This window comes from Chiloscyllium plagiosum, chromosome 4 (assembly GCF_004010195.1).
Source record: "Chiloscyllium plagiosum isolate BGI_BamShark_2017 chromosome 4, ASM401019v2, whole genome shotgun sequence".
NCBI lineage: Eukaryota > Metazoa > Chordata > Chondrichthyes > Orectolobiformes > Hemiscylliidae > Chiloscyllium > Chiloscyllium plagiosum.
The window spans coordinates 135,031,587-135,052,334 of NC_057713.1; the positions used below are offsets into that span (position 1 = coordinate 135,031,587).

The 20,748-nt window shown below is 41.7% G+C and overlaps 1 protein-coding gene across 2 annotated transcripts in view; it reads right to left on the reverse strand.

Annotated features, from left to right (window-relative positions):
* LOC122549455 (sodium/potassium-transporting ATPase subunit beta-1-interacting protein 3-like) overlaps positions 1–20,748 on the reverse strand; it is a 475,134-nt gene that overhangs the window by 328,981 nt on the left and 125,405 nt on the right. The window lies entirely within an intron of this gene.

Genomic DNA, 20,748 nt, shown 5'->3' on the forward strand with positions numbered 1-20,748 from the left:
CTGTTTTCCCTGGAGCTTCGGAGACTGAGGGGTGACCTTATAGAGGTTTACAAAATTATGAGGGGCATGGATAGACAAAGTCTTTTCCCTGGGGTTGGGGAGTCCTGAACTAGAGGGCATAGGTTTAGGGTGAGAGGGGAAAGATATAAAAGAGACCTAAGGGGCAACTTTTTCACTCAGAGGATGGTATGTGTATGGAATGAGCTGCCAGAGGATGTGGTGGAGGCTGGTACAATTGCAACATTTGAGAGGCATTTAGATGGGTATATGAATAGGAAGGTTTGGAGGGATATGGGCCGGGTGCTGGCAGGTGGGACTAGATTGGGTTGGGATATCTGGTTGGCATGGATGGGTTGGACTGAAGGGTCTGTTTCCATGCTGTACAACTCTATGACTCTAACTCAATGGAGGAGAAGGCTCCACTAATATCCCCATCCCCAATGATGTAAGTGCCCAGCACATTATTGCAAAAGATAAGGTTGAGGCATTAACAGCAATCTTCAGCCAGAAGTAATATTGTATCTACCAGGCTTCCTTATGCTAAGGCCAGTTGCCAAGTTCAGAAATGTTGAGTCTTGAGCTACCTGAGTTAGTAGCAAAACTCAAAGCATTATCAATGGGACTGAATACTCTCCCCCATGACAGATTTAGTATCAGGGGTGTTTTTAGTCACTTGGGAAACAAAAACCGAAATTGCTGGAAATGCTCAGCAGCTTTGGCAGCATCTGTGGAGAGGAATCAGCATTAACGTTTCAAGTCTGATAACCCTTCCTCAGAACCCTGGTCACATGGGACACTGGAGTACACAGATACTGTCACCCTCCCACCATCAACCTGATAATGTCAATAATGTGAAGGCTTTTGGGTGACTTGGCCAATTGAGAACATCCATCTACGATCAACACAGACTGATCCCGTCTCCACTGGAATTCAGCTAATGGTACAGGACATGCCAAGTGGGGGAAGTTCTGGAAGAAAACCGCGGCTCGTTTGCTCATTGGTATCATGGGTGGGAAAGGTTCCTCATTGGGAGGCACTGAGCATTTCCCCCAACCTGCCACACACTCTTCGCTGTGCATGTGGGTCAAGGTGACCTTGTGCCTAGGGTATGTGTGCAGTCAGAAAGAGTCACACCAGTGACCAGGAAGGATTGTTGGCCTTCAATAAGCTCAGTGAATGATGTAGTGCCCCCAGTCCAACCTCCTCTGACCCGCCCAGGAGAATGTGCCCAGCTTTGTGCTTGCACTGGCACTAGCTGTGGCACACATTCCTGGCATATGACCCTTGCCAACGTTCCAGCCAGCAGGTAACTCCCACTAAGCACAGTCATTCATTGCCAGTGATCCTTCACCGCTGCTGCATCAACTGTGGGTGCCCCTTCTCCATGCAGCAGTTTAAGAAGGCAGCTACCACTTCCTTCCGTCACGGGCAGGAACTGCTGGGCTTGTCAGTGATACTCACATTGTAAGAATGAATAAAATAAATATGGATTTAAAGGTGATAATGTTGAGCACATGGGAAATCAACATAGAAATCATGATGATTTATGGAGTTATCTTCAGACTTCTGTCTCCTTCGTATTTTTTGATTTATAAGGATGATGGTGGACATGTCATTGCTGCAATAAGATGAAAACCTGAATTAATTGCTGTAACTTTGCTGTTTAATGATTCTGCAGTTGATAGAAGGTAGACAATAATGTAGGGACTTTACCCTGAGATTTATTAGACAATAAGACCATAAGAATCAGTGACAGCAGGGGGCCATTCAGCCTGCTCCCCCATGGGATAGGATCATGGCTGATCCGACATTCGTCAAGTCTGCTTTCCTGCCCTTTCCCTGTACCCAGGGTTCCCTGACTGATCAAGAATCTGTCTCAGCCTTAAATATACATAAGGACTCTGCCCCCAGAGCTCTCTGTGGCAAGGAGTCCCAAAGACTCACAACTCTCTGAGAGAAGGACAGGAAAGTGACAATAAAAGAGACAAAGATGTTGTTGCTTCAAAACATCAAAACTTTTCTCTACAATAACTATGCTGTATAGAGCGTATTTAAATTTATGGACATTAAAGAGCAATGACAGCAGCAAAAATCAGCGAAACAGTCATGGGGTCAATCATACTTCATGAGGTGTTGCATTATATTAGACACACACTGGGAAATGGTCACAGGTTAACTCTCATTCTGTACAGCATGTGTCAATTTCAGGAGAACAGTGGATGTACAATTTCAGCTACGAATAGAGGGAAGATAGTTATTTTTTCCAGTCAGTAAGTGTCATTGGTAGTATCAGCCTGTGGTTAGGTTTCTGATCTCCAGAGGGTACCATTGACTATAGCTCCATCTTCAACACCATAATTCCAACCAAACCCATCTCTAAACTCCGAGACCTAGGTCTCTGTTCCAGGATCCTTGACTTCCTGACCCACAGACCACAATAGGTGACAACACCTCCTCCAACATAATCCTCAGCACTGGGGCCCTGCAAGGCTGTGTACCCTTATAGACACATGGTTATTTGGCCAAATTCAGCTCTAACCCCATTCTCAAATTTGCTGATGACACCATCCTAGTGGGTCAGATCTCAAACAATGATGAGACAGAGTGCAGGAAGGAGATAGACAGCTTAGTGACATTGTGTAAAGACAACAATCTCTCCCTCAATGTCAGCAAAACAAAGGAGCTGGTCATCGACTACAGGAAGTGGAGTGGAGGACACGCCCCTGTCTCTATCCATGGGGCTGAGGTGGAGATAGCCAGGAGTTTAAGATTCCTGGGAGCAAATATCACCAACAATCTATCCTTGTCCATCCACATTGATGTTACAGTCAGACCAACACCTCCACTTCCTCAGGAGGCTAAAGAAATTCAGCATGTCCACAGTGACTCTCACCAATTTTTATAGATGCACTACAGGATGAATTCTATCCGGATGCATCACAGCTTGGTATGGCAACTGCTCTGACCTGGACCACAAGAAACTACAGAGAGACGTGAACACAGCCCAGTCCATCCCACAAATTAACCTTCCATCCACTGACTACATCTATACTTCCTGCTGCCTTGGGACAGCAGCCAACATCATCAAAGACCCCTCCCACCCCGGTTATACCCTCTTCCAGCCTCTGACATTGGGCAGATGATACATTCATTTGAAAACACGTACCAACAGATTCAAGAACAGCTTCTGCCCTGCTGTTATCAGACTTTGAATGGATCTCTCATATATTAGAGTTGGTCTTTCTCTGCACCTTCTCTGTAGCTGTAACACTATTACCCTGATGTACTTATGTAAAGTGTGATTTGCCTAGATAGCACACAAAACAATACTTTTCACTGCATCTCGGTACGTGACAATAATAAATCACACCCACGCACACACTCTCTCACAGGCTTATACCCCATCACACCCACACACACACTTTACCAAGCTTTCACACACAAACACACACTCTCTCACATGCACTTACATGCACTCACATTCACATGCACATACATGCACACACTCTCTCTCTATCTCTCTATCTCTCTCTCTCTCATGTGCACACACACATAGACATACAATTTTATGGGGTTAAAAAATCACACAACACCAGGTTATAGTCCAACAGGTTTAATTGGAAGCACACTAGCTTTCGGAGCGACGCTCCTTCACCTAGTGATAGTGGAGGACACAATTCTAAGGCACAGAATTTATAGCAAAAATTTACAGTGTGATGTAACTGAAATTATACATTGAAAAATACCTTGATTGTCTGTTGAGTCTTTCATCTGTTCGAATACCATGATAGTTTCACTTCTTTCATGTGTAAATCACAAACATTTTTTAAAAGTTGCATTCTCAGGTTAGCTATAACAATGGCCGTTAGCAAGACAATATGATGTTTAGATTGATTCTAATCTAAAAAGTGAGAAAAAAGAGTTTTACATGAATTCATGCAGTTTTTGAGCAAAGTACAATGTAACCCTGCAAGTACAAATTCACCCCACAAAATATATGTGTGCATGTGGGTCTTGTCTGTCTGTGTGTGCGTGTCTGGGGTGGGGTGTTGTGACTAACACACACACACACACAGGAATTCCTATTATGGGGTGAATTTACATTTGCAGAATTATATTTGTAGATACATTCTATGTTGCTCAAAAAATGCACAATCTGCAGGCAGTCAATCCATGTAATATTTTGTAATTTCCATTTTGGAAATAGAACCCATCTGACTCAAGATTGGAATATAGCCAGACTCTGACCTCACACCTTTAATGCATTGTCTAAGCTGAGATGTCACCTTTTGTTATAAAACCTTAAGTTATCTCAAGAAGGTGACTTAAAAGAAGTTCTGGGATTTACATATTAATGAACCAATCCTGCAATCCATTCTGAAAGATTTAACAATCCAGGTTTGTTCAATATGTCATTTCAGTTTCATCACACTGTAATCTTTTGCCATAAATTCTGTCTTAAGTCTTAAGGTCTTGATCTCCACAACCACCTGATGAAGGAGCAGCGTTCCGAAAGCTAGTGCTTCCACATAAACCTGTTGGACAATAACCTGGTCCTGTGTGATTTTTAACTTTGTCCACCCCAGTCCAACACCGACATCTCCACATCAGTAACAAATCAAATCAACTCAAATCAAAATTGCTAACAGTTTAAAGCACTGAAGGGTTTTGAAGGCTAAAGTAGGCCATTTCTGATTTTGGAATGAGCCTTGTATTCTTGCTGTTGGAATCAGTTACTTCTTCACCATTCCTTGTTTCCCTTTACTGTTTTCCTAAACCCTTCAGAGTAGACGTGCAGCATTATGCATTCTGTATTAATGTGACATTGCGCCTGCAAGGAAAGTTGTTACATGTCAGCTGTCCAGACTTTGCACAAACGTTAGCACTTTCAGCTCTATTCATGTGGGAAAAAGGGAAGTCAGCAATCTCAATCACAAGTAGAAAGAGATTAGATTAGATTCCCTACAGTGTGGAAACAGGCCCTTCGGCCGAACAAGTCCACACCGACCCTCCAAAGAGTAACCCACCCATACATTTACCCCTTACCTAACACTACGGGCAATTTAGCATGGCCAATTCACCTGACCTGCACATCTTTGGACTGAGGGAGGAAACCGGAGGAAACACACGCAGACACGAGGAGAACGTGCAAACTCCACACAGTCAGTCGCCTGAGGCGGGAATTGAACCTGGGTCTCCGGCTCTGAAGCAGCAGTGCTAACCACTGTGCCACCGTGCCGCCCACTAGGGGAGGTGAAATATTCCTGAAACAATTATTTCACAACTTTGATGAATAGTAAGATTTGAAAAGTGTGGAAATGAAGTTGGAGACTAAGATATCTCAGATGATTTGAACTGCTGTTAACATATACAAGGTTACCTTGAAACACACCTTCTGAAACTAGAAACCACTTTATTCCACAGAAACTCTAGCTGATCATCTTCTCAACCAAGCAACAATACATCAACACATGAGGAATCTGAAATGTTAGAGACCAGAGCGATGAAGAAATCCAATTGCAAATGTTAAAAACAAAATAAAGTAGTTCCATCTGAGGTTCTCATGAATTGGACTACAAACCGTATGGAAATAATTTTCTGATTCTGATTTAGATTACCAGCAGTTTTTTGAATATTTTTGGTAATAGCTTTCAAGTGAATCTTCAACTGAATAGAGCAGGTAACCAGGCAATGGAAGGAAAATTGTCCAGGTCAGTGATCATAGGTGACAAAGTTGGAAATTTCCTCTATTCTTGTTTAAGAGGGTGCAGTATAAAGGATCGTGGCAGGAAAATATGGATCTGTATAACTGCTAACCTCTAGGAGAAAGTGAGGACTGCAGATGCTGGAGATCAGAGCTGAAAATGTGTTGCTGGAAAAGCACAGCAGGTCAGGCAGCATCCAAGGAGCAGGAGAATTGACGTTTCGGGCATGAGCCCTTCTTCATTCCTGAATGTCGATTCTCCTGCTCCTTGGATGCTGCCTGACCTAACTGCTAACCTCAACAAGTAATGTGGGTGTGATAAGTACAGTTGCAACTGATGGGTGTAAACTAAAAATGACCCAAGAGCCTTAACTAGTGGAAGGTCATCATGATGATATCGCCGAGGTGGGCTGTGGTGAGATACATGACTCTGACGTTGGTGGGTCCAGCACAGGCTGTAGTGAGGCAGCGGTGGACGTGAATCTGTCCAGTAGCAAAACATGGCAGCTGAGAATCAATGACTGTAATGTTAGTTACATAGGCAGAGACGGTGGCGAGGTGCTGGCGGTTCCAGGACAGCTCAGCACTTGACCGTATATGGATTCTTCTTTAAGCTAAATCTTTTCATTTACCTCATTCTTAAAACTATCAAAATGGTGCCGCATTGTGGTGAATGAAAGCTTTTCTATGTATTTATTGTATTTTGCACTGTAAAACGCACACTCGACAATAAAAACATTTGTTCGTTCATTCATCCATTCATAATTGTGGTGGTATTTTCCCAAATGACCAAACCAGGTATCTTGTGGCATTTGACACCTATACCAACATATGGCACAGGGTAAGGACACTGGAGTAGGTAACCTCAGGTGCCCTGAGATGTACTTTATCAAGGATAACTTCATCAAACATCAGCAAGCTGCTTTTAGTTGGGAAATAGATCTTCATAGACAATCTAATGGGCCTTGAGTCTGGCCAATCCTTAATACAATCCCGATGAATGGGACCAAATTCTCAGGCATTCTTTTATTCCTATCATATTTAATTGTGCCTGTTATGGGTTGCATGGCAACAATCCAACCCCACCAACAATTTGCCTATGGCTTGTTGTAAGATTGTCAACTGTCATCCTGGAGAGCCCACCCAATGTCATTTCTCTCTTCACATAATTTGGCTCAAAGGAGAACATCAGGAAGTAAAGTCGGAACCTCTAGTTCCATAGATGTGACTTCCTCAACTACTACACTGACCAATAGATTGTCATGGATAGGGTAAATGGACAAGGTCTTTTCCCTGATGTGGGCGAATCCAGAACTAGAGGGCATAGGTTCAGGGTGAGAGGGGAAAGATTTAAAAGGGACCTAAGGGGCAACGTTTTTTACGCAGAGGGTGGTGCATTTATGGAATTAGCTGCCAGAGGGAGTAGTGGAGGCTGGTACAATTACAGCATTTAAAAGGCATCAGGATGGGCATATGAATAGGAAGGTTTAGAGGGATATGGGCCAAGTGCTGACAAACGAGGCTTGGTCAGTTTAGGATATCTGGTCAGCATGGATGGGTTGGACTGAAGGGTCTGTTTCTGTGCTGTACTTCTCTCTGATTCCATACCTAGGAGAAGGTGAGGACTGCAGATGCTGGAGAGTCACAGCTGATGAAGTCCTGTGCTGGAAAAAGTACAGCTGGTCAGGCAGCATCCGAGGAGCAAGAGAATCGATGTTTCAGGCATAACTCAATAGATTGTCACCCCAACTCTATCAGCACTTTCAGGCAAAAGTTATAGTCTGAAAGTCTCCTGCATGACCAGGAGAGCCTCCACAGGATTGACTCCTCGGGCTCTAACTTTTTATAATCTATGTTATTGACTTAGATTGGGGATGGGAGTAGGAGAGCAGAAGGTACTGTAGGGAGATTTGCAAATGACACTAAAATAGGCAGGAAACTAAGTTGCAATGAAGAAATGAGAAACTTACAAATGGGTATGGATAGGATCAGTGATAGGTCAAATAGGGATCTGGGAGTGCTAGTCGAGGATTCTCTAAAGGTAAACATGCAGGTTGAGTCCGTGATTAAGAAAGCGAATGCAATGTTTTCATTTATCTCCTGAAGAATCCTGAAGAAGGGCTTATGCCCGAAACGTCGATTCTCCTGTTCCATGGATGCTGCCTGACCTGCTGCGCTTTTCCAGCAACACATTTTTCAGCTCTGATCTCCAGCATCTGCAGCCCTCACTTTCTCTTAGGTGCAGTAGTCAGGTGTAAATATAGGGGAATGGGTCTGGGTGGATTACTCTCTGGAGGATCAGTGTGGACTTTTTGGGCCCAAGGGGCTATTTCCACACTGTAGGGATTCTAATTCTAATTCTAATCACTGTTTCGGTACAGAGGGATCTAGGTATACAGGTAATAAGAGAGGCAAGTGGAATTCTGGCATTTATCACAAAAGGAATAGTGTATAAAAGTCGGGAAATGTTGCTGCAACTGTACAAGGCATTAGTGAGACAATGCCTGGAATATTGCAAACAATTTTGGACCCCAGGATGTTGACAGCAGGTGATTCAGTGATGGGGTGGAATGTCAAAGGGCAGATGTTCTCTATTGTTGAAGTTGGTCATTGCCTGGCATTTGTGTGGCACCACTGTTACTTGCCACTTTTCAGTGCCAGCCTGAATACGGTCCAGGTCTTTGTGCAGCTCCAACACTGAAGAAGCTTGACACCATCCAGGACAAAGCAGCCACCTATCATCACACCATACACCACCTTAAACTTTCACTTCCTCAAACAGTGGTATACAGTATGTACCACCTTCAAAATGTATTGTGTCAACTCGCCATATCTCCCTCTCCAGCACCTTCTAAACTCATAATCCCTACCACCTAGAAAGTGAAAGAGAGAGAGCATATGGCAACACCACAGAGTGAACATTCCCTCCAAACCATAAACCAAGCTGACTTGGAAATATACCACCATTCCTTCAATATCAATGGGTCAAAATCCTGGAAGTGCTTTCCTAACATCATTGTAGGTGGAGCCACACCAGCTGGACTGCAGTGGTTCAAGAATTTTAAATTGACATATTGGTTTTCAGTGTGTCTCCCGGGTTTAATAGATCCCTTGTATGTAATTTTGTAGCCACCACCTTCTGGGTGGTAAATAAAGACAGAAAATGAGTGTTTGTTTTCCCAGTCGTACATAAACCCCATAAATGGTAAAAGAAAGCGTCACTTTTATGGATAAACTCCAGTGTAACCATCACGTTTTACAAAGATCTGTCAGAACAATTGTATTCATTCATCAAGGTGGTAAAAACAATGACTGCAGATGCTGGAAACCAGATTCTGGATTAGTGGTGCTGGAAGAGCACAGCAATTCAGGCAGCATCCAAGGAGCTTCGAAATCGACGTTTCGGGCAAAAGCCCTTCATCAGGAATACAGACAGAGAGCCTGAAATGTGGAGAAATAAGCTAGAGGAGGGTGGGGGTGGGGAGAAAGTAGCATAGAGTACAATGGGTGAGTGGGGGAGGGGATGAAGATGATATTTATTCATCATTCAGACCATACCAGATGATGGTATTAATGTTCAGATCAGATCCTAGACTATAATCTGGTTGATAGATCATATTTGCTTTATTTTTCTTTTAGTTTTAATGAGGCAGTCTCTAATTGAAACTTAACGCAATGCTGCAGATTTGGTTTGAACAATTAAACAGTTGGATACTAAGGAAACAAAATGAACATAAAATAGAATAAACAAAACCATTTACATATAATGTAAACTTAAAGGTTTTGAAACACAAGGTAACTATAAGGGCAATGATCCCAAAATTCTCAATTACTCAAGAAGCTTGACACCATCTAGGACAAAGTAGCATCTTGATCATCACACCAACCATCACCTTCAATTTTCACTTCTGCAACCAATGGTACACAGAGCCAGTGCCTTAAAACAGCTCTGTACAATATACAGAAGCACACCTTGCATGGTACTCATACGATAGGAAAACCACCTTCTTTAAAACTTCATTTAACTCTGATTTCCATTTGCAGTCTGGAAAAGCTGATAGCTTGGATGCTACCTGGAGCTTTCAATCACCTGAGCTTAAACATTCTCAGCTTCAAATAACCTCCTCAGGGTTTTATCCAAGCACTTATGGCCTGGAACTATTACTGAACTCCTTACTCTAAGAAAAGGTAATTTATTTTTACTATGTTCTTCCTTTATCAGAAGAACTGCTTCACACATCCATCTTCATCTGAGAGTACTCAGAACTGTCCCAAAATGAAACTAAAACAAAAAGTTTCTTTGAACTATGCGTACATCTCCTAAACTTAAAAGGAACCAAATGAAAAAGGTTCCTGGCCGAAATCTTGAGCATAAATGTTGACCTGAGAGAGGGGAAATTCTCCAAATGTTATCAGCCACCCATTATTCTCAGGAATTACTTCTCTATAAGTTGTTTTAAAAGAAATCATAATGGCTACAAAAATACATACAAGGTATTTATTAAACCCATGAGACACACTGAAAACCAATATGTCACAAATTCAAAATTCAAACTTAAAAATAAATAATATCAAAGTTATAAATCACACACCCAACACCACAAGATCAATACTGTGTTGCTGCATATCAGAAATGCAGCCAGTGTGCCACCATAATTATAGGTCTCATTACCAATTAATCTGCAATGGGAATCATCATCAAGTTGTTTTTACACTGTTACTAAAGCTATAGAAGTAAACGTTAGCTATCAGGTTACAGCTAAAGATTTTGGAACAGGGATTAGGTTGGATACCCTTTTACTACTAGACATAACAGGCCAAATGGTCATGTTTTGTCCTGTAAATTTTTAATGATTCTTATTCTCACAGGGCGCACACTGAGGGATAATGATCCATTCATATTACTGAGTAATAATATCAGCATCATCTAATTCCAACCTCCCTTGAGGGGATGTTGAGCCCTCATGGAGAAAGCATGGGGGAGAGATTGAGCCCTCATGGAGAAAGCCCAGCATGGAGTGACTGCAGGCCCATGAATAAACAACAACTATGTTTTGGAACTTTTACCTTTATTCTTATTTACTACTTAATACTGACAAGAACTGTAATGTTGAACTTGTAAATTCTCTTTACCTTTCTACTTTTTAACCTAAGATTTTATACCTAGGTTGTAGGTAGCTTGTACAGAAAATAGCGCTGTGAATGGTGACATAGTACACTTTTCAGTGTACTCCTGTATCCCTGTACTTGAGTACATGCGACAGTAAAACCTAACACTAATTCTAATTCTAACAATCTTTGTGAAGATTTGTGTTGTTATTATTAAAGTTATACAAAAATCTCAGTGTACACTGCAGCAAAGTAGAAAGGACCAAAATATTTCACGGTCAGCAAAGTCTGATTTTATATGTGAGTTAAATCAGGGTGGCTTCTGCCTCGAATATTGACATTGAAAGATTCCATGGCACTGTTTCAACAAAGAGCAGGAAAGTTACCCTTAATACCTGGGCTAATGTTTAACTCTCAATCTATATCACAAAAACAGATTATCTAGCTTTATTACAGTTTTGTCTGTGGGAGCTTGCTTTGCATTAAATTGGCTGTTGTCATTCCGACATTATAGCACTTCAAAAGTGCATTATTGACTATAAAGCATTTTTGTATTTCTACAGTCATGAAAGGTACAAAATAAATTCAAACTTCTAATCCAGACCAAACCCTTTCAAAATATTCAGAAGGTAGTCTAACACAAACTTTCTCTTATTTTAAAGGTAAATGTAAGGTGTTGCATTCCAGATGCAATTTGATTGGTCAGACTACCGGATTTTAAGCAAAACATACTTTATTTTTAATTAAAATACAACAAAAGAGAGAAGGAGTTGGAATAACAATTCTATTGGAAAACTTAACGGAATAATAGATACAATAATGATTATGAATTAACTGTTCCAATATACTAACATCCTAAAACCTTTGACAAAAGGCAAGTTCCCTAAAACAGGTTGTCTCATATGTAATTCTCCAGTCTAGGAGAAAACAAAGACATCAACAGAAAATTCTGAGTGTGTATATCTGCTGGGAGAGATTTACTGCAGCTTCCAACTCTACTGAGTCCCCAGCAACAACTGCTGAAAGTTAAGACAAAAAATCCTGGTTCTGTGAGACTTGACCACACCTATTCAGGCTGCTTCTGTTGTTCCAACCTTTTAAAAACAACCCTAAGGCCTCACAAGCTGTTTACTCTCATGGCTGTGGTAGTCTGTTCAATACCGCTGCCTTAAAAGCTCTCTTCAAAAAAAACCCAGGACAAAATACACTTCTTAATGGTATAGTTTTGTCATAATATCTTTTGAATACAAGAGTTCCCAATTTACGAAAAACTGACTCATGAACAAATGTGATCCCATACAGAGATGCATCAATATTAATTTTAACGATCTGACATACTCAATCTTGCAAACAGCAATTTTATTGCTTGTGTTCCAACTTGTACACAAATCAACTTGCGAACATAGTCAAAGAAGGGAGCTGTTTGCAATCCAGGGACTGCCATTAAATTTATGTTACAATACCTGGTGTATATTACAAACTGAAACCTTTGAATGATTCATTCTATTTTAAGCAAACCTCTTTATATAGTTCGGCACTTTTGTCTTCATTTTGGCTTCCTTTTTGCTGCATTGCAAATTGAAAATGTGAAAAACAACTATACCATGCCCACGGATAAATTATACTGTTTAAAATTCCGCTGTGCATGGTTTCTGATTCCTATCCCACTAACTAATCATGTTTACTGGAAATTCTGATACTTTTTGGATGCTATCAGCTCTATGTGATACTATGTTGTCAGCATTTGCTCTTCAATACAAGGAGAAATATTTACCTGGGTGGCTTTCCTTTTAACAGTAGCCTCAAGCAATTACACCTTCAGTATTTGATAGATGGCTGAAGGTCCAAGCTGTCATTTACATTGCTGACATGTTTAGGTTGCATTTCAGCAAATGTCAATGTCAATTTGGATTTGTACAAGTGTAATCTAACAATAAATTTACAACTAAATCCATCTCACTGCATTCAATTTCATCATGTCGCCCCGCAGTGATGGCTGTTGGCACTCACCTCATCCGGGCTCTCGTCAATTTGAGATTTAATCTGCGTCTCAATCTTTGCTGAAACTTCTCAGTGTTTCCCAAAGTAAAAACCACTTCTTACATTATGTGTTGCCAGTGCCAACTGATCAGGCCAGTGAGCTAACAGCCATTATAATCAATCCCACCACCTCACATTCTTTAGATTCCCTACAGTGTGGAAACAGGCCCTTCGGCCCAACAAGTCCACACCGACCCTCTGAAGCGCAACCCACCCTCCTACGTTTACTGCTGACTAATCCACCTAACACTACGGGCAATTTAACATGGCCAATCCACCTAACCTGTACCTAACTGTGGGAGGAAACCGGAGCACTCAAAGGAAACCCACAGGGAGAATGTGCAAACTCCACGCAGACAGTTGCCCGAGGCAGGATTTGAACCCGGGTCTCATAGCACTGTGAGGCAGCAGTGCTAACCACTCTGCCACCGTGCCGCACCTATTAATCTCCTCAAAGACATTTTAATTCAATGGGTCTGGATTTCAGATTTCACGCAAATTAACACAGGACTTTATATCTTTGATTGCTACAGGCTGTTTGACAGACTGGGCTTTTTATGAGGAAGTTGGAGATGAAATATCTTGGTCTAAACTTTGGGGTTTCTTTCAGCGATATTGACACACCTAACTCTACTGTAGCTAATGTTACAACCTTCACTGACTTTTCATTATTTTATTCTTTTTATCATTTCGGTTTGTGAGCTATGAACTGTGAGCTGAGATCTGAAGGTAACCTTTGGACTGTGAACACCAGATTGTTTTTAAAACAGCCAAACTGTTATTTGTTTATGAGGACAGGCCTGAAAGTTAATTGTAGGTTGATTCTTGTTAAAAGTGCTACATAAATGCTTCAAGTCCAAAGGGGTCTTATGTTCAAAAAGATGGCAGATGTTAAATGCTCCTGGGCCTCATAGGGAGACAACTAGCCCAGCAAAGAGAGGCCATGGTTTGAACTGGACTTTGGACTGTGTTTGGATCAGAAGGGTGTGTCTGCAGAAGCTACAGGACAGAGGTTTGCTTGCTCCCTGGTTGTCCTCTCATTCTCAACTTGTTGAAGATCAGAAAATGGAATCCCGGTTATAAGAATTAAAATAGTATCCCTCCAAGTCAACTGGAAGCCAGCTCCAGTGTTGTCAGAAACCAAACAAGATATGTGATGTTATGTGATGTGAAGTGGCAGTGATATTAGGAATGGTGGAATCTGCTTAAGTGAACCTGGGAGTTATTTAGCTTTTTTGATTCATCCCTTACCTGTCTGTTTACGTATCTATCTGTCTTTGTGTGAGGGTGGGGTCTTACAATTAAAGAGGATTGGTTTTAAGTCATGGACATTAATTAGGTTACTTTATAGTGTAACATTGCTAAGATTATTGTATTATGAATAAATTGTTCAATCTTTTGTTTGCTCTACAAACCTGGTGTCTGGTATTGGTTATTCACAAAGTGTGGAATTGGTTATTCAAAAAGTCTAGTTAAGAACCATGAGAGTGTGGTGCTGGAAAAGCACAGCCGGTCAGTTAGCATCCGAGGAGCAGAAGAATCGAAGTTTCTGGAATAAACCCTTTATCAGGAAACATTCTGATGAAGCCTTATGCCCGAAATATTGCTTCTCCTGCTCCTCGGATGCTGCCTGACCGGCTGTGCTTTTCCAGCACCACACTCTTTGACTCCGATCACCAGCATCTGCAGACCTCACTTTCTCCTCGGAACCAGTGGATGGCACAGTGGCTCAGTGGTTAGCACTGCTATCTCACGGTGCCAGAGGCCTGGGTTCAATCCCAGCCTCGGGTGACAGCCTGTATGGAGTTTACACATTCTCCCCGTGTCTATCTGGATTTTCTCCAGCTTCCTCCCACAGTGCACAGTTTAGGTGGATTGGCCATGCCCAATTGTTTGTGGTGTCCAAGGGTGAGATTAGCCATGGTAGTATGTTGGGGTTGAGGGGAATGCTCTTTGTAGAGTCGGGGACGACTCAATGGGCCAAATGGCCTCTCTCCTCACTGTAGGGATTCCATAGTGAAATCAAAAGCAAACTCAATTATGTAGTGAGCAGTTCAGACAGGACAAAAAATACATAGGAGGAGAAAGTGAGGTCTGCAGATGCTGGAGATCAAAGTTGAAACTTTATTGCTGGAACAGCACAGCAGGTCAGGCAGCATCCAGGGAACAGGAGATTCGACGTTTCGGGCACAGGCCCTTCTTCAGGAATCCTGAAGAAGGGCCTGTGCCCGAAACGTCGAATCTCCTGTTCCCTGGATGCTGCCTGACCTGCTGTGCTGTTCCAGCAATAAAGTTTCAACAAAAAATACATAAGCAAGTGTGTCATGATACTGTGCTAAATTGATTTTATGAGAGGGAGGATAGTCATGGTTACAGTGATGAAGGAAGTTGGGAGCGAAACAAAATATCAGGGTGGCATGGTGGCTCAGTGGTTAGCACTTCTGCCTCACAGCACCAGGGTCCCAGGTTCACTTCCAGCCTCAGGTGACTGTCTGTGTGGAGTTTGCACATTCTCCCCGTGTCTGCGTGGGTTTCCCCCCACAGTCCAAAGATGTGCGGGTCAGGTGAATTGGCCATTGGCTAAATTACCCACAGTGTTAGGTGCGTCATTCAGAGGGAAATAGGTCTGGGTGGGTTACTCTTTGGAGGACTGGTTGGGCCGAAGGGCCTGTTTCCATACTGTAAGTAATCTAAAAAAATCATTAGGGCCAATTTTGAGTCATTGAAATGTTTAATTTTACTGTATTGTGAATGCAGGGATAGGGAGGCTGATTCAATATGGCTGTCTATCTCCCCATTATTATGGACCAGACCAGACCCCTCAAAATATATGAAGAAGGTAGTCTAGACCCTAACTTTCTCTTATATTAAAGGTAAATGTCTGCTGTTGTGTTCCAGATGCAATTCAATTGGTCAAACCACTTGATGTTAAGTAAAACACAATTTATTCAAATACAACAAAAGAAAGAACTTGGAATAACTCTACTAGCAAAACTGAACAGAATAATAGATACAGTACTTGTTTACAATTTATTGTTCAAATATGGTGACATCTTATAAACACATTCTTAACAAAAGGCAAATTACAAAAACAGACTGTCTCCCATGCAGTCCAGCAGCTCAGGCAGAGAACCCCCAGCTTTTGGCTATAACCAAGCCGGAGAAAAAATAGCTTCCACTTCTTCAAGACCCCAATAGCAACTGCTGCTGAAAACTATATGCTAAAAATGCCTGGTTCTGTGGGGGTGTGCTTGAGCACACCCAATCAGGCTGCTTCTACTGTTCCAGCTTTAAAAAGGAACACAAAGCGTCACAGGTTGTTTAGCTTCAGGTTGCTTACACCTGACCCCAATCTCTCTGAGAGAAACCAGGACCAAACACACCTTTTAAAGCCACAGTATCCTCACACCATATCGTAACACAAACTTCAAAGTAAAAGTTGACCTTTCTGAACGGTTTAATCAAATAAATAAATTGTCACCCATGAAATGATTGACAGGCTAGGACAGGAGAGTGAACCAATTTTATTTTAGTTACACAGAATGCCATTTTGGTTAGAATCAGTTTTTTAAAACACTGTGCTTTACAAATGAATAAGATGCATTGGTGGTTAGATTACCATTCTAAGTTGTATCCTTGTAGTCCCGGGGTTTATAAATATGGTTTGTATTATGCGTCAAGGCGAGGATGTAGGCTCTAAGATCTAATTCTGCAGTACAGCAATTGAGCCCATACAGTTATTATTCTGCAGCACTCTCAAGCCAAATGTGCACCAAAATCTACAACCTTTGTTTTGTCTCGTTGGAATTTTCTGACCCAGATTACAGTGTTTCGCTTGTAAAGCAGGATTACAGTTGGCTTCAAACTGCTGCTGTCTGCATCAATAAACAGTTGGGACTCTCCATCATGATTCTGTTGGCATTCTGCTGAGGTGATAGTAAAATGTAGACGGTGCGGCCTATTGCCACTCCATTGCTTCAATCATAATTTCTCTCTCTCAGCTTCTGACCATTTATCTTACTGAATTAACAGCAGCAGCAGGAGTATACATCCCAGGGAGAGGAAGGGCTTTCCTTTCCACCAAACACACAGCCACCATTTAGTGCTGCCAAGTGGAAGATTAGCAATTAGCTCCATCAGAAGGTAACAAAGGCCCTGAGCTCAACAAATGGCAGGAGATTATTGGGTAGCTGTCTATTGTCCCTCCAAATAACCACAGCATGGCTCTGTTGAAGGCCTTATTCTCAAAAAAAAACCTACAAGGAAGATGCAATGTTCCTTTAACGTTCTTCTGTCTCTCGAGGGTCCCTTGATGTCTCTCTTCCGATGTTCCAGTGCTCAACAGCACCACAAATCTTTGTGGAGTGTGACTGAAAAACAGGAGCAGGAACTATGTTTTTTTTACTTCCCAAACCCAACTTAGTGATTGTGAAGCCAATAATAATGCTTCAGCTTCTATTCCAGATGAGTCATAGAGATGTACAGACCCTTCTGTTCAACTCATCCATGCATTTTTATGATGCCTTTCATGATTTCTGGAGATTCCAAAGTATTTCAACATCAATATAATACTTTTCTCTCAAAGTGTAGGCATTTAATAAATGAAATGTGAGAGTTACTTTCCACATATCAAGCTTTCACAAATATTATTATGATAATGACCAAACAATAAAGGTAAAGTCACTATCGGATTACTTACTTAGTTAGAGAGAGACAACTGGCAGTGGTTTAACCTGAGGATCACTGTATCTCAGGCAAGCAGAGAGTTTGAGAGGGAGAGTCCTTCATGGTAATCTCAGCTGGTGTGGGAATTAAGCCCACACTGTTGGTGTCAGTCTGCATTGTAAACCAGCCATTCAACCAACTCAGCTAACCAACCCTCCAGATGAGGTACCATTGATTGAGAGATAATCATTGCTCAGTCCCTGCCCTCCTTGCATTTAGCACCATGAGACCATCTACATTCGTCTGTGAGGGCAGAGGGATTTGATTCAGTGATTCAACAGAAAACTGAATCATCCAGGTAGATTTTTTATTATTTTGCAGCAATTGAAATTATGATCTTCTTTGAATGACTCAGATATCCAAATTGGTGCTTCAATTTTCTTTATTCCAAATCACAGTCACTGTACAGAGATCAATGCTGTGACAGGATAACCAGTGGTGTCTCAGCAAATATTTCCATGAAATGAGCATTCCATTAAGGATCTGCCAATTTCCTGGTTTACCTTGTAATTGCTGTAGACTGAAGAGCACACAACGACCAATGAGAACACAGAATTGTGGAAACACCCAGCCAGTGAAACGTACTTTATTATTGCGTATTGATAATTGTCTGTGACTGGCTATATACAAAAAGGGAATTAACCACCGATCGCCAATCTGTCACATCAGAACGCTCTGGCCTCAAAGTCATTCTTTCCTTTGTGCCAATCTTTCAAACAATGAGTAATGGTGTTTATTTTTTTTCAATTAACTAATTTTTCTAATCAACTTGTTCAGAGATGTTATTACACACTTGAATCTAGCTCAGAGGTAGGGATACTACCACTGTGCCCCAACAGCCCTTGAGTGATGCAATTTTTTTCCAGTCATATTAATTTCAATCAGCTGTTCGCTTCAAAATCACTTATCGACTCACCTTTGAAGACTGTGAGTTAACACTTTAGCTACACTGCTGTGGTTCTGTTCGCCGAGCTGGAAGTTTTTGTTGCAAACGTTTCGTCCCCTGGCTAGGCGACATCATCAGTGCTTGGGAGCCTCCTGCGAAGCGCTTCTTTGATGTTTCCTCTGGTGTTTATAGTGGTATAAACACCGGAGGAAACATCAAAGAAGCGCTTCGCAGGAGGCTCCCAAGCACTGATGATGTCGCCTAGCCAGGGGACGAAATGTTTGCAACAAAAACTTCCAGCTCGGCAAACAGAACCACAACAACGAGCACCCGAGCTACAAATCTTCGCACAAACTTTGAACTTTAGCTACACCTTCTGCAGTTGGGCTGTAACGCTCAATTAGACCGCTCGGTGCCAATTTAATTTGTACTAGCAAGAAATTTTGACAACGTTAGATTCTGCATTAGGGGATCCTCCACTTTCACCATCATCTTCCCTCATTGAATCATTCATAGATCAATCAATATGACCTGACCAAAATACAAAGCAATAGTTTGATCTTTAACATTTTCATCCGGCAAACAAATTATATTAATTTTGCAGTTATATGAATGTTGAATCATTCATATCAAAAGCTAAAGTGGATTCCTGATGAAGGGCTTTTGCCCGAATGGTCAATTTTACTGCTCCTCGGATGCTGCCTGAACTGCTGTGCTCTTCCAGCACCACTAATCCAGAATCTGGTTTCCAGCATCTGCAGTCATTATTTTTACCCTGTACAAACCAATACACAATCCTTCATCCATGACAAGATAGCAAAACTTTAAAGGGATTCATTTGATACTAACAAAAATGCAATAACAACATTTGAATATTGTAACTAGTCTGTGACTCAACAATCATAGGTCCTGGTGATTGACTGATTCTCAGTCCTGGGGAATCAGCCAATCTTCTTTCTCATGATTTCTATCCACCAGCTCATGCTGGGAATGATGTCGATAAAGAGCAGGATTCATTTTAGCTCAGAAACCTGCCGTGATCAATGAGCATAGCTGCACTCACTGCCTAGACCTATTAATGAAGAATATAATACTGGTCATATGGTATCTGTGGACCTAGCAACAATCTACAGCTGGGAGGAGAAAAACGATGTTTCCATTCTGGTCATTAGTTTAAATCGATCCAAGTTAAATTTTTAAAAATCCAGGTTCAATGTGCAAAGTACCTCTCTAAAGTATGGTACTTATTTTGATTGAAGTGAAGTTTAAGGGTTCCTTATTTCTAATCTTATCTGATTCTGTCTTGAAAGTGCCAATTCAGACAGGACTGCAATCCTGATGTCATTATTACCTAAATGTCAACTCATGGGTAGCTGAGAATATTAACAGGTTATTCAATAAAAGGGAGTGTCTCAGTAGAAGGCGTGTTTGCTCCTGTGGGGCAATCTAGAATGAGAGGTCATAGTTTTAGGATAAGGGGGAGCAGATTTGAAACTGAGCTGAGGAGAAATTACTTCTCTCAAAGGGCATGAATTTGTGGAATTCACTCCCGCAGTGTATGATGGATGCTGGGACATTGAGTAAATTTAAGGAGGAGCCGGACAGATTTTAGTTAGTGATGGGTTGACAGGTCATGAAGCACTGATGCCCCACAGCACCAGGACTGGGTTTGATTCCACCCTCGGGTGACTATCTGTGTGAGGTTTACATATTCTCCCCGTGTCTCCAAGGATTTCCTCCGGGTGCTCTGGTTTCCTCCCACAATGCACAGATGCAAGATTAGGATGAATTAGCCATGGTAAACTGCCCATAGTGTCCAGGGATGTATAAACTACATGTGTTAGGCCTGGGAAATGCAGGGTTACAGAGATAGGGTAGGATACTCTTTGGAGGATCAGTGTGGGATTGATGGGCTGAATGGCCTGCTTCCACACTGCAGGGATTCTATGATTCATGATCATATTAAATGGCAGAGCAGGCTGAATGAGCCACCCGACTTGTTGTTCTTACTCCAATCAGACACACGTTTTACAGTAAATATCTTGAGAATTTCAACAAAGACTGATCATCCTTTCTAGTATAGGCCACTAATCTTACTGATATTGATTCACTCAGAAGAGGAGTTGATCTCTGATATCTGCTTCCTTATTTCAATGAGATTGGAATGCTGTGTATACAGTGTGACTGAACCATAGCTGTGTATACAGTGTGACTGAACCATAGCTGTGTATACAGTGTGTCTGAACCATGGCTGTGTATACAGTGTAACTGAACCATAGCTGTG